General features: G+C 38.6%; 1 long non-coding RNA gene across 1 annotated transcript in view; it reads left to right on the forward strand.

The window, feature by feature from the left end:
* The window catches only part of LOC141567179 (uncharacterized), a 140,675-nt gene that overhangs the window by 7,383 nt on the left and 119,132 nt on the right, over positions 1-14,160 (forward strand). Inside the window, exon 3 of the long non-coding RNA XR_012489624.2 lies at positions 7,066-7,155. This is a non-coding gene — a long non-coding RNA (uncharacterized LOC141567179). The remainder of the gene's footprint in view (positions 1-7,065; positions 7,156-14,160) is intronic.

A 14,160-nucleotide genomic window follows, 5' to 3' on the forward strand; every position in this document is an offset into this window, starting at 1 on the left:
GGGGATTAATGACAATGTGTCTTTTGTTGTGATATATTTTTAAATTTAAACATTCACCATATTTGATCATACCTCGTTATGGTTTATGAAACTAGTACAAACTCTTTGTACTTGATTTTGCATAAGTATATATTCAAAGTAAATGTTGTTCGTGAGCCTTAAGCTTTTGGCACCATATGACTAACTTTTTAAATTAGTTTCAGATGTACAAAAAAAATTAATAGTTAGACATTTATCATTTATATCCCTCACACTGTGTCAAACCCCCTCCCCTCATCCACTACCCCTCTGACATCGCATATAGCCATTGTTTCCACTGTCTCTATTCCTTATGCTGTACTCCACTTCTTGTGACTACACACACACACACACACACACACACACACACACACACATAATTATAGTTGACATTCATTATTATTCAGCTACAGGTGTACAGCGCAGTGATCAGGCATCTGCACCATTCCTGAGGTTGACCCTTAGAATTTTTTTCAGATAATAGTTAAATGTGGAAAAGTTTAATATGGGTGAAGGTTGCCTATACTTTGATGACAGGTCAAAATAAAAGCAAGTCTCAGACCAAATTCTACAACTTATACAGACATGTATTAAACATGTATTTGCAAGCAAGCACAAAACTTGCTGCATACCGCAAGATAAAAACCCAGCTCTTTGTCCTCTTAAGTGCTCTAATGACCTTTGTATAAAAGTCCACTTGAAGCTGACTCAAAAATATTTCATAGGCAAGTTCTATTAACATTATAGTTGGCATCAGAAATCCAATGGATGGACACAGGCCCATTGGAGGATCAAGCCCTCCTGGGACATGGATCATCCCTTTGTCCAGATTATCCATGCTTAATACACTACCCACTCATTACTCAGTATCCATCTCAGTTGTTAGATTGATTGTACAACTGTCCCAGTATCTCTTGCTTGTTTTCAAATAACCCTTATTTTACTAAATAATGACCCCAAAGCACAAGAGTAGTGATGCTGGCAATTTGGATATGCCAAAGAGAAGCTGTAAATTGCTTCCTTTAAGTGAAAGGTATGTATGTGTAGAAAAAAACATAGTATATATAGGGCTCAGTAGTATCTGCGTTTTCAGGTATCCACTGGGGATCTTGGATTGTATCTCCATGGATAAGAGGGACTATGTCTTTGACTTGTGGCCTCTAAGGTTGTCAAGAAAGAAGATAACAGAATGAGCAAAACTCTAAAGGGAGAGTGACTTTAGGGGCCAGGACTGGAAGTAGCCTACATTCTTTTGACCCATGCACGTTCCATGGGCCATAACTAGTCACATGGTCCCAAGTGGCCTCACTAGGCACCCTCTAGATTGAGGAGACTGGAAAATGTCTTCCTTTGTGCTCAGGAAAAAAAAGAAAGGGTTGGTGACCATATAGCCCTGATTCTGCATATCTTCCATCTCCTCTGGTAAAAATATTTCCAATAGATGTGATTTTCCATATTCTCGTTTAAAAATTTTGATTTGTAGAGTGAATTTTCTGTGTGTTTACTTCATTCTCCTTTTAAGTTGATTCAGTCAGTCTGGAACCTGTGCAAGCACACATTTATTGAATTCCACAAATATAAAGATGATCATGACCTACTCTCTGCCCACAAGAACTCACTATCTTGGGAGAGATATAAATGTAAACAATTATAATCTGATGTAAAAGGCACAACTATAAAGGTATTTACATAATTCCATTAAAATATAGAGGAAATAGTTTCTGGATGGTAGGGACTATGTCTTATTTGTCTGTGTATCTTCACAAGTACAAAGGATGTATAGAGGGGAGTCTTACACATGCTCAACACTCAGTGATATTTGATGAGTGAGTACAAGTGAGTAAGGGAGGTAATAAGGAAAGGATGAAAGGATTCATAAGGACTTTGAGACATAAAGAGGTAGAGTGTAGAGGGACCTCTATTGATAGGGGTGTGGTTTTCATATTCAAATATCAAACAAATATATACAAAAAAGATTAAATGACAGTTTTAAGCATGTACTGGATGTAAAATACTGAAAAATCTAAAGAATATTGGCAAAGTGCCTCCATCTATAATCTGTGAAGAGGTAAAGACCTCTTTACAAAATTGTACTTTTGTAAGTACAAAATTGTACTTTTTACGATTTTGACTTTGAACTCTATTTGTTTATTACAGTGTTTCATTTCAGTTGGTAAGGGGATTTAACAACTTAAAAAAAGTTGTAAATAATCACGAGATGCAGTGAAATGTAGTCTTTGCCTGCAAGTTCTACTGCTTGCGTGAAATTTTAAGAGAGAGTTCTGATCTCTCATTTACTTACTAAAAGCTTTTATTCAACTGTGAGTACATATTGGAGTCACATGAGGAACACTTTCAAAATAACTTGTTCTTAAATCAGATTTCAGAAATCAACCACTGGAAGGTAGAGCCCTCACTGAGATGCTTTGGGGTACTGTACCCACCTTTTAAAATTTCTGTTGCCCTGTATTGGTTTCCTATTGCTAGTATAACAAACTGTGTTGCTTTAAGCCATACATTTAGTGGCTTAAAGCAACACAACTTTACTATACAGTTCTGGAGATCAGAAGTCTGAAATAGTTTCATTGGGCTAAAATCAAGGGTGTCGGCAGGTCTGTGTTCCTTCTGGAGCCTCTAGGGAAGGATCCGTTTCCTTGCTTTTTCAATCTTCTATAGGTTGACTGCATTTCTTGGCTCATGGTCCCATCTTCAGCCTCTCCAGCCTCTGCTTCTGTCTTCACTTCTGCTAGTGACTCTGATCCTCCTACCATGTTTCCCCGAAAATAAGCCCGGGTCTTATATTAATTTTTGCTCCAAAAGATGCATTAGGATTTATGTTCAGGGAATGTCATCCTGAAAAAATCATGCCAGGACTCATTTTCGTGTTAGGTCTTATTTTGGGGGAAACACGCTACCTCTTTGTTATAAGGACTCTTATGATTACATTGGGCCCATCTGGAAGCCAGAATCCACAATTTAATCATATCTGCAAAGTCCCATTTTACCATGTAAATTAACATATTCATAGGTTCTGTGGATTAAGACTCGGACATCTTGTGTTTGAGAAGCAATATCCAGCTTACCACATTTCCTTCATATGTAATTTTTATTTTTATTTTTTTCATACTTTATTGATTTATTTATTTTGACATATCCAGTATTACTTCATATTAATTTCCAGTGCACAGCACAGTGGTTAGACATTTATATAATTTAAGAAGTGATCCCCCTGACTAGTCTAGTACCCATCTGGTGTTATGCATAGTTATTACCATATTATTGACTATATTCTTTCTGTTTTACTTTGCATCCCCATGACTGTTTTGTAACTATCATTTTGTAATTCTGAATTCCTTCACCTTTTTCACCCTACCCCCCAATCCCTTTGCATCCGTCACCCCAACAAATCTAGTACCCCTCTGATACTATACATGGTTATTACAGTATTATTGACTATATTCCTTATGCTATACCCTACATCCTCATAATTTCTGTTTAACAGCTCCGTATGTTCCTGGCACCTTTTGAGCTACTGCCCCAGTGCTGGAGCTCAGAGCAAGCGAGTCTGTCAGTGAGGAAGTCCGTGTGCGGGTCTTTTAAGAGGAGCACCTGGGAGTGCAACCATCCTCCGGCTCATTCAGCCAACATCTCTGCTGGTTTTCACAACTACAAGTTACGGAGACTTCTGTCTCCCTGCACTGGAACCTTGGGCTAGGGAACCTGCTGTGGGTCTGGGATCTCTAGCTCTTCCAGGCTGTACCCCTGCAGCTGAGATATCCCTCCTGACGGTCACACACAGATGTGGGACCAGCCCGTTCCATGTCTCTACCCCTCCTACCAGTCTTGAGGTGGCTTCTTCTGTATGTCCTTAGTTGTAGGGTTTTGGTTCAGCTGGACTTCAGGAGATTCTCAATGATGGTGGTTCTGTAGTTTAGTTGTACTTTTGATGTGGTCCTGAGAGGAGGTGAGCACAGTGTTTACCGATTCCACCATCTTGACTGGAAATCCTTCATATGTAATTTTTAAAATATGAGGATTTATGAAGATTAAATGAGAATGCATGTGAATAAAATACTTAGCATAGGCTCTGACACATGAATAGCAAAGAAATGTTAGCTATTATACTTCTAAATATATTTTTTAATAGACTTTTGATGAGTGTAGCATCATCTTGTCTTATTCACTGACAGATGTGGTAGGTGTTTAATGATTACTTACTATGTGAGTGAATGAATGCTAGGTATCTACAGTGGGTACATATTAACTTTTCCATATATTCCATCATTTCCTTATATTCCATAATCACATGAGCCAATTATTCTTTATCTATCTATCTGTCTGTCTGTCTGTCTGTCTGTCTGTCTATCTATCTATCTATCTATCTATCTAATTGTTTCTGTTTTTCTAGAGGACTATATGTACTAATATGCACTGAATTAATATATACTGAAAATTTAGAATTATATTGGAACCCTGGTGGTACTTGCTTCATTTCTGATCAGTTGGAACTCAAATAATGAGCTGTCCAGGCTAAGAGTATGCTCTGTTATTTCATTCTCCCCACTTGCATTATCTTTCTTTTGACTTCAATCAAGAGTAAAGCAGCAATTAGAGCTATAGAAAGTAAACAACGTAGATTTTGTTTCTGAATATGAAGTTAGAGAACTCCTGTATTGAAGGTTGTCAGACATAAAGATCTATTAATTAGGGTTAAATAATTCAAGTTCTTGAAACTTATTTCTAGGGAGGGTGGATGCTTGTAAAGAAACACATGCATGCCTGATTCAGTTTTCCTGTTCCATCTAGAATCACTGCAATTATGCCAATGGTATAATTCTTGATATTAGCAGGAAAATTACATTAAATGTGACAGCTCTGAAACATCTACATTTGTAAATAAGGAAGCACAGTCATATACTAGTTACCACTTTCGTCCAAAGCGAAATTCCTTGTTGTTCACAGCTCTTGAGGCTCTCACAAGTTGGAAAACAGAAGGCTACAGGGATGGGGACTTAGTCTCTTCTTCCTCATCTTGCCCAGCCAAAACTAAATACATGCTCATCAGGATTCTGAGATGTAGTACTATGTACATTTCTTTCCCCTATTTTTTCTTTCTTACTTACACCATTAGTTTTGAGGAGTGGTTTCTCAATGTGTGTACTATTTGTGGGTTAAAGTAAAAAAGATACATGGGACCTCAAAATGGAGTAGCAGATGGTTTTCCATTTTGTGGATACCTCTGCCTTTAAAGTAAAGAGAAGAGCAGGTGCAAAGCCTAAAAGGAAAGCCTAGTGGGAGGACAGCTTAACAGTTGGCATGTTTAGAATGTAATGTAGTGAATGAGTAGGAAAATGGCCTGAGATGTGGGGAGGGGATGGCAGTCTGGGACCAGGTCACACAGAGCATTGGAGCTCAGGATAAGGATTTTGGATTTCATTTTAGCATCAGAAAGAAGTCTTGGAGGGGTTTTAAGCAGGGGAATGGAATAAGTATTTACATTTGTGATTTGGGGAGTGGTTCTATGGAGGCCAGTTAAGAGTATCCTGCACCTAGGTAAGAGATGATGGTTACCTGGAAATAGATGTGGTAGTGGAAATGGAAGGAAGTGAAGAGATTCTCAATATATGTTTTTGGAGATAGAATTGACAGAGCTTGCCAACTGTCTTAGTCTATTTTGGCTGCTATACAAAATACCATTGACTGGGTAGCTTTTAAACAACAGAAATTTATTTCTCACAGTTCTGGAGGTTGGAAGTCTAAGATCAGGATGCCAGATGGTCAAGTGAGGTAACCTCTTCCAGGTTGCAGAAGTATCCTCACATGGGGGAAGGGAAGAGATCTCTCTGGAGCCACTTTTGTAAATGCACTAAGCCCATTCATTACATCTCTACCTCATGACCTAAGCACTTCCTGAAAACCCCACCTGCAAATACCATCACACTGGGCATTAGGTTTTCAACAATGTGAATACTGTGGGGGTTGGGAGAACACCAAGATTCAGACCATATCTTCAACAGATTGAATGTGAGAGTAATATTTCACCTGAATAGCAATAGAAGATATGACTCAATAGCTGACTGGAAATATGACTACTTTATAGTCATGAAATAGTTTATGGAAAAAGATGTCATTTCCTTCCCCCCCCTCCCCACTCTGAACTGCTAAATTTTTCTCTGATTCTGGATTCTAGGTCTGTGAGATTGGTTCAATGAATCAGTCTATTTTTTTAAATAACATGTAACATTATTTAAACAACAGTTACTGGGATTAGTGTTCTCTTCACACAGGAAGAAAATTATTCCCTGGTGTTACAGACTCCCTAGTGATTTAATGCAGGACTGGGAGATATAAAGGAATAGAGTAAAGAGGGAGGGAAGGTGGGGAGAGAGAGTGGATGAGCTGGAGAGACCAGTGCATTATGTTTATAGAAGCCCAGTTTTGTCATGAAGTCATACAGGCAGCCCGTATGGTAATGTGATTGTTAACTTTGAACCTAGGGCTGACCCGTGGGGTGAGGAACACATATAGCTTTTCAAAATATCGCCTAAGTGTAAGCAACTTTAGGAATAATTTTAGATGGAGGTCTTCAGAATCTTTTAGAGATTAGATCATCTGAAGACTCTGAGACAGAGATTTGTGTGAAGGAAGTTTGTGGGGGAATGCCGTTGGGATTCACACTTGCAGGAGTGTGCAGTGCAGTTCTCCACTGGAGCTTGCTATAAACTCCGCATGACATACTGTCCCACAGCTGGAACCTCTAATAACATTGGATCTGCTACATCATGTAGCTTAAGTCGCAGAGCTCTTTACACCACAGCCTGGACCTGCTGCAGAGACTTTTTCTCCAGCTTCTCTCAAAGTTGACAACGTGTGTGTGTGTGTGTGTGTGTGTGTGTGTGTGTGTGTGGTATATGTGTCAAATGGTATTCCCAGGTATCGAATACACTGTCCATTTGGAGAATTTATCTCCTCCCCTCTGGGACACAGGTGTTTTACTTGCCATTTCTTGCTCATCTGACTGATTAATGTGATGTCATTTTTTTACAGTGGAAGAAGTGATGTGTGGAATACTCAGATCACCTGGGTCCCTTCAGACTCTCTTCTGACAGACAAGGGGAGACTTAACATAGCCTCGAGGTAAGATTGTAAATATGCTACTATTCTGTTCCAAGAGAAAAAAAACTTGATAATTGTCCTTCTTGATAGGGATGGAAAACAATATATTTGCCAAATCACTGTCTACCACATCCCTGAGGCCTCTGCAATCGGTGCTACTTTTGTGCAACGCTTATGGTAGTTTACTCTCCTTCGTTAGCATCAATCTGACTTTTGTAGAGCCCAGACTGGTGAATTAATGGAGACATGACTGGGACCACCACTCCCACACCCTTTATAGATGACACAAATCATTGCTCTGTAGTGGATATTGTGTTTGATTCACTCTCTCGGCTGGGACATGATGGGGCAGTTTTAGAGGCAGGCTTCTGCCATAAGTTCTCACTGCTACAAACAAGTGACACCAAAGATTGCTAGCAAACCACCAGAAGCTAGGCATGGGACAAGTTCTCTTTCACAGATCTGAACAGGAATCAATCCTGCTGAAACTTTGATCTTGGACTTCTAGCCTCCAGAACTGAGATGGTAAATTGCTATTGTTTGTGGTACGTTGTTAAAGTAGCCCTAGCAAAGCAATACATCCGCCAAAGCCATCTAAGTCTATAGACTTATTATTTTACCACTTGTCCTGAATTTCTCAAATGCCTCAGATTTTGTTCCTTCCAGTACACGCCTGTTAATCAGCATTCCATCCCAGTTCACCACCCAAGACATTTTAAACAACTGCACCAGTAGTCATGCCAACGGATATTTCTGTTCCTCCTACCTTCAGTGATGGTGTCCTCACTGTCGTTTAGATGGCTGTTATCCAGCTACGAAATCTCATTGAGAATTTCTTCTTCAGTCTCACCAATGCTCTTAGGTTGAACACCTTAGAAAAGACTTTGACGTGGAGATTTGCTTGTAGTAAATTTTTTTTGGGAATGTTTTTAGGATCAATACCTGTGAGGAGTGAAGAAAATAGGATTGGACGGAGGTAGGAGTTAAACTGTAATGCAGTAGCAACAAAGGCCTTAGCCAATCCCACATGGAGATCTGGAGTGGGGACAACCCCTCAGAGTTGCTCTGAATTGAGATGGGGGTGCCAGGTGTTTATATAGCAGCATCAGTGACGTAATATTGGATGTGGGATGCCACTGGAGGTCTGGCTGAAAGCTGTCAGCTCCCAACATTCTCAGAGGTTGGGATGAATGCCACTGTCGTGAAGGGGAGAATCTGGCCAGTACACAGCATTCTTTGCTCTTTCCATTAGAAAGCACGTAGAAATATGAGTTAGAGTAAAAAAACATCCTTGGCCTCCATAGGGAGACATTTGCTATGTACCTGACTACGTCAGTCAGCTTCTTTTCCTGTTCATGAAAATCATACAAAAGCAATGGGGAGAACAACTACTCACAGACTCATTTTCTGTTAAATTAGGAGATGGGGATATATTATGACTTTGACAAATACAAAATCTCCAGAAAGCATCTGTAATCTGATAGAAACTTCAAAGGAAGAAGTGAAAAAAATTACGTAGAATGGTGAGAGGGCTCAGTAGTGATGATCTAAGAAGCGACTTGCAGAAATATATTCTAAATGGGAGGCTTAACCTGAAATGCAAAAGATATAGCCCTTACTTACAACCACCAAATACAGCATGTGTTTGAGCCAAAGCCACAAAAATACACTCCCTGAAAGTAAGGCACTCACCGTTGGGCCTAAAATCTTTCTCCTTTGTTTACAAAACTAGAATGGGAAATGGTATGAGTAGGGTTTAAATCAGGCAGATGCTTATGGGAAGAAGTGAAAAGAAACATGGAAGATACAGAGTGCCCAGTGATAGCAGATTTCAGCAAGTCCCTAGAAAAATACATTTCCTAAAGGTGAGAGACTCACTCTGAATTGCAAAGGCAATATTTCTTGTTTGCAAAAATGAGTTGGCAGCTGTGCTGTTGGAAAAAGGCTTATGTGAAGTTGTGGGTTTTGTTTTTGTTTTTAAATGAACTTTATTTTTTTAGAGCAGTTTTAGGTTCATAGAAAAATTGAACAGAAAGTACAGAGAGGGCCCACAAATGTCCTGTTTCCACACATGCACAGCCTCCCCGACTATCAGCATCCCACACCAGAGTGGTACATTTGTTATTGTTGATGAACCTACACTGACACATCATTGTCAGCCAAAGTCCATAGTGTGTATCAGGATTCATTCTTGGTGTTGTACATTCTATGGTTTTGGACAAATGTGAAATGACATGTATCCATCATTATTATGTCATACAGACTATTTTTACTGTCCTAAACCTCTGTGCTCTGCCTATTCATTTCTCCACCCCACCGCCCTAACCACCCAGCTCTTGGCAGCCACTGGTATTTTTATTGTCTTCATGGTTTTGCTTTTTCCAGAATGTTATATAGTTGGAATCATACAGTCAGTAGTCTTTTCTGATTGGCTTCTTTCACTTAGCTGTTTGCCTTTAAAGTTCCTTCATGTCTTTTCATGGCTTGATAGCTAATTTCTTTTTAGTGTTGAATACTATTTCATTGTCTGGAGGTACCACAGTTTATTTATCCATTCACCTATTGAAGGGCATGTTGGTTGCTTCCAAGTTTTGGATTATCAATAAAACTGCTGTAAATATTTATGTGCTGGTTTTCATGTGGATATGAGTTTTCAACACCTTTGTGTAAATACCAAAAATTGTAATTGCTGCACTGTTGGTAAGGTCACATTTAATTTTGTAAGAAACCATCACACTGTCTTCTAAAGTGCCTATATTATTTTGCATCCCCACCAGTAATGAATGAGAGTTTCTGTTGTTCCACATCCTCACCAGCATTTGGTGTCAGTATTTGGGATCTGGATCATTCTAACAGGTGTGTGGCAGTATCTCATTGTTGTTTTAACTTGCAATTTCCTATTGACATGTGAAGTATGATAAAAAGATATGGTGAATTATTAAATAAAAAAAATTATTACAGTAAAAGACACATTGCCATTAACCCCCCTCAAAATACACCCCCTTCCTTCAAACACACTTATTCCCTCATTCTTGCCACTTTCTGAAGCGGTTCTGGAAGTCCTCTTTCATGAGTGTCTTTACTTCATCCTCCATCATGACAACGCTCCATGTCACACATCACTTCTGGTACATGGCAATTTCTGTCAAATAAAAACATTACAGTGTGTCCTCATCCATCTTATTCACCAGATCTGGCTCTTCCCCAAAGTCAAAATAATTCAGGACATTGAGGAAACCAGGACAGAGCAACTAATGACACTCATGAAAGAGGACTTCCAGAACTGCTTCAGGAAGTGGCAAGAATGATGGGGAAAGTGTGTTCGAAGTGAGGGGGTGTATTTTGAGGGGGATTAAAGGCAATATGTCTTTTACTGTAATCATTTTTTAAAAATTTAAACATTCACCATATATCATGCTTCATATAATGTTGATCATCTTTTCAAATGCTTATTTGCCATCTCCACATCTTCCGTGATTAGGTGTCCAGGTTTTTGACTCTTTTTAAAATCGGTTTGTTTTCTTATGGTTTTTTGAAGAGTTCTTTGTATATTTTGGATAACAGTCCTTCATCAGATATATCTTTTGGAAATATTTTCCTCTGGTTTGTGGCTTGTCTTATCTTTCTGTTGATAGTCACTTTTGCAGAGTAGAAGTTTTTAAATTTAATGAAGTCCAGCTTATGGATGATTTCTTTCATGCATCATGCCTTTACTGTTGTATCTGAAAAGCCATCGCCATACCCAAGGTCACCTAGATTTTCTCATGTGTTGTTATCATCTAGGAGTTTTGTACTTTTACATTTCAAATTTATGTCTGTGATCCATTTTGTGTTAATTTTTGTGAAGGATGTAAAGTCTGTGTCTAGATTCATTTCTTTTCATGTGGATGTTCAGTTGTTCCACTACCATTTGTCAAAAGATTATCTTTTCTCCATTGAGTTTCATTTGCTCTTTTGTCAAAGATCATTTGACTATAGTTATGAACCTATTTCTGACCGCTCTATCTGTTCCATTGCTCTCTTTATCTATTCTTTTGCCAGTACCACACTGTCATGACTACTGTAGCTTTATACTAAGTCTTATAGTTAGACAATACCAGACCTCTGTTCTTCTCCTTCAGATACAGGCATAACTCAGAGATATTGCGGTTCAGTTCCAGACTTCCTCAGTAAAGTGAATATTGCATAAAGCAAGTCACACAAATGTTTGGGTTTCTTTGGTGCATATACAAGTTATGTTTATACTATACTGTAGTCTATTGAATGTGTGTGTAGTCAATAGCAATATGTCTTTAAAAAAACAATGTACATGCCTTAACTTTAAAAAAATGCTTTATTGCTGAAGAATGCTCACCATCATCTGAGCCTTCAGCAACTTATGATCTTTTTGCTATTGGGGGGTCTTGCCTCAGTGTCGATGGCTGTTGATTGATCAGGGTGGTGGTTGCTGAATGTTGGGGTGCCTGTGGCAGTTTCTTAAACTAAGACACGATGAAGTTTGCTGTATTGATTGACTTCCTTTTACTGGAACACTTGGAGGCCACTGCAGGGTTATTAGCTGGCTTAATTTCAGTGTTGTTGTGTCTCTGGAAAGAGACAGGCCTGAAGAGAGGGCTAGAGATGGTAGAACTGCTGGTTGGTGGAGCTGACAGAACACACACAACATTAATTAAGCTCGCAACCTTATGTGGGCATGTTCATGGCTCTCAAAAACAAGTACGATAGTAACATCAAAGATCACTGATAGCAGATCACCATAACAAATATAATAATAATTTTTTAAAAATTGAAATATTTTGAGAATTGCCGAAATGTGACACAGAGACACAGAGTGAGCAAATGCTGTGGAAAAATGGCACCAATACACTTGCTTGATGCAGGGTTGCCATAAACTTCAATTTGTAAAAAACATAGTATCTGTGAAGTAAAACAAAGCACAAATATCGTGTTGGCTTTCTGGGTCTTTTGTTTCTCCATATGGGCTTAGTCTAAAGCTACACTGTTGCAACCGTCAGAGTCTACATTCCGTGATACATAATGCTATGAAAATACTCATCACCTAGCTTCACTACCAGATTGACATTTATGAAATGCATTTTATAATGAAACCAGAAGATGGCAATAGAGTAGCATAAATCTAAACACTAACTGCAGTTAATGTAGCCTTTGTCCTTCAAAATACTTGCATTGATTAGTTCTCCAACCTTTTGTTTTCCATTTCTTGCAATATAGCAAATAGCTTGTTATGCAAGTGGGCTGAAACACATACTTTTCAATAAAAATTAAAAAAAGAAAAGAAAAAACACAAAACACAAAACAAAACAGAAAGAAAACCAAATAACAACAAAACTCCACATGATATCAGCAACAGAAATTGTGCTGTGTGCAGCAGAATATCCAGGACCCTTTCTCAGCCAGGCAAGTTCTCATTTCAAGAAGTCTGAGAAAACATAAAAAAGTGAAGCCTGTCTGGAGCAAGTGCCACATCCCGGAATAATCCAGTGACTTGCACGTAATTGCTTTCAGTCCTAGTTTTTGATGTGCAATATAACATAGTGGTTAAGGACTTGGGCTCGTAGAAAGATTTGAGTTCAATCCTGATTTTACAATTTACAAACTCTATTATCATGGGCAGGTTTTTCTTTCTGAAACTTAATTCCCTCTTCTGTAAATAGGAGTAATGCTCGCTGTTCTCTTGTGGTGATACTGTAAGGATTAGATGAAGTGATGCATTTAGTTAGGTGTCTGACATGTAATACGAAGCTAAGATATGTTAGTTGTTATTGTTACCGCTAAACTGATTTGGAAAAAAACCAACAACTTTCTTTGTAATTAGTTTTGAAAGAATATTAACCATTGGATTGTCTCAGAATATTTTTTTTTATTGTTGCTTGTTAAGTATGTAATGAAAACAAAATAAAACAGAAATAAAATTGTCCAGGAACAGGTTACAAGTTTCTATTTATACTGGACATTAACTACTGTCATTATATCAGAGCTAAGTGGAAACTGGTATATTATTTAGAATGTTTCCCTTTCTTTGCCACAGATATATATCATCCTTAACAATGTGTGTTCAATCTCCTCTAATCAGTTGGTCAAATGAATACAAGTTCATTTCCACTCATTGATGATGCGATTAGGGCTTTATAGAGCAGTACTATGTGAAATCATCTTATATGTGCCAGTGATTGTAATAAAAATACCAATAAACTGAGATTTTTTCCATTGCTTAACCTGAGCTATCAGTAGGAATTCAATAGGAACATGTAAAGTTTTACATTTTAATTTGCAGAAAATAACAAACTGCATTCAGATCAGTGAGGGGCTCCAAGTTATAACTTGAGAGAGGAAAGAGAGAGGAGAGAGAGAGAGGAAGAGTGAGAGAAACTTGCATTCACAGAAGTCTCTGAGCCTATAGAGAAAAACACCATAATTGGTCATTTCTTTCATAACAGTTAAAGCAGAGATGAGAGTCGGTGAACTGCAGTGCATAGACTTGTCCCATTCACTGTCTTTATTGGCATGATGTTACCTGTCTACTGTCATTGTTTCTGTCTTTGAAGTCGGATTGTACCTGTGCTTGGCACTGTTCATGGTGCTGAACACAGTCCCAGCCCTTACGGAGCTTAAATTGTGCTGGTGGGAGATGTGGTAAGACAACAAATAAACAAATGATTATATACCTAAAGAGGATGAGATCTAAAGGGAGAAATGGAGCAGAATAAGGACAGGTGGTCAGGGTTGGTGATAGGACTCGTGTGAGCAGAGAGTCAGGGGAAATGAGGTAGAGAGCCGAGAGTGTAACCAGTGGAAGAGCTATCCAGGTGGGGAAATAAATAACCATGTTCAAGAAGCAGCAAGGGGACTGGAGTGACAAGAACAAAATGTGATAGAGAGAAAATGACTAAGGGATGAAGTGAGAGATATAGTGGGAGCCAGATAATGTCAGGCCTAATAGGACATGGTGAGATCACTGTCTTACTCCAGGTGAGTTGGAAATGGATTAGAGAATTTAAAGCAGGG

Source organism: Rhinolophus sinicus, chromosome 17, assembly GCF_057876585.1.
Source record: "Rhinolophus sinicus isolate RSI-liver-muscle chromosome 17, RSI-T2T, whole genome shotgun sequence".
Taxonomy (NCBI): domain Eukaryota; kingdom Metazoa; phylum Chordata; class Mammalia; order Chiroptera; family Rhinolophidae; genus Rhinolophus; species Rhinolophus sinicus.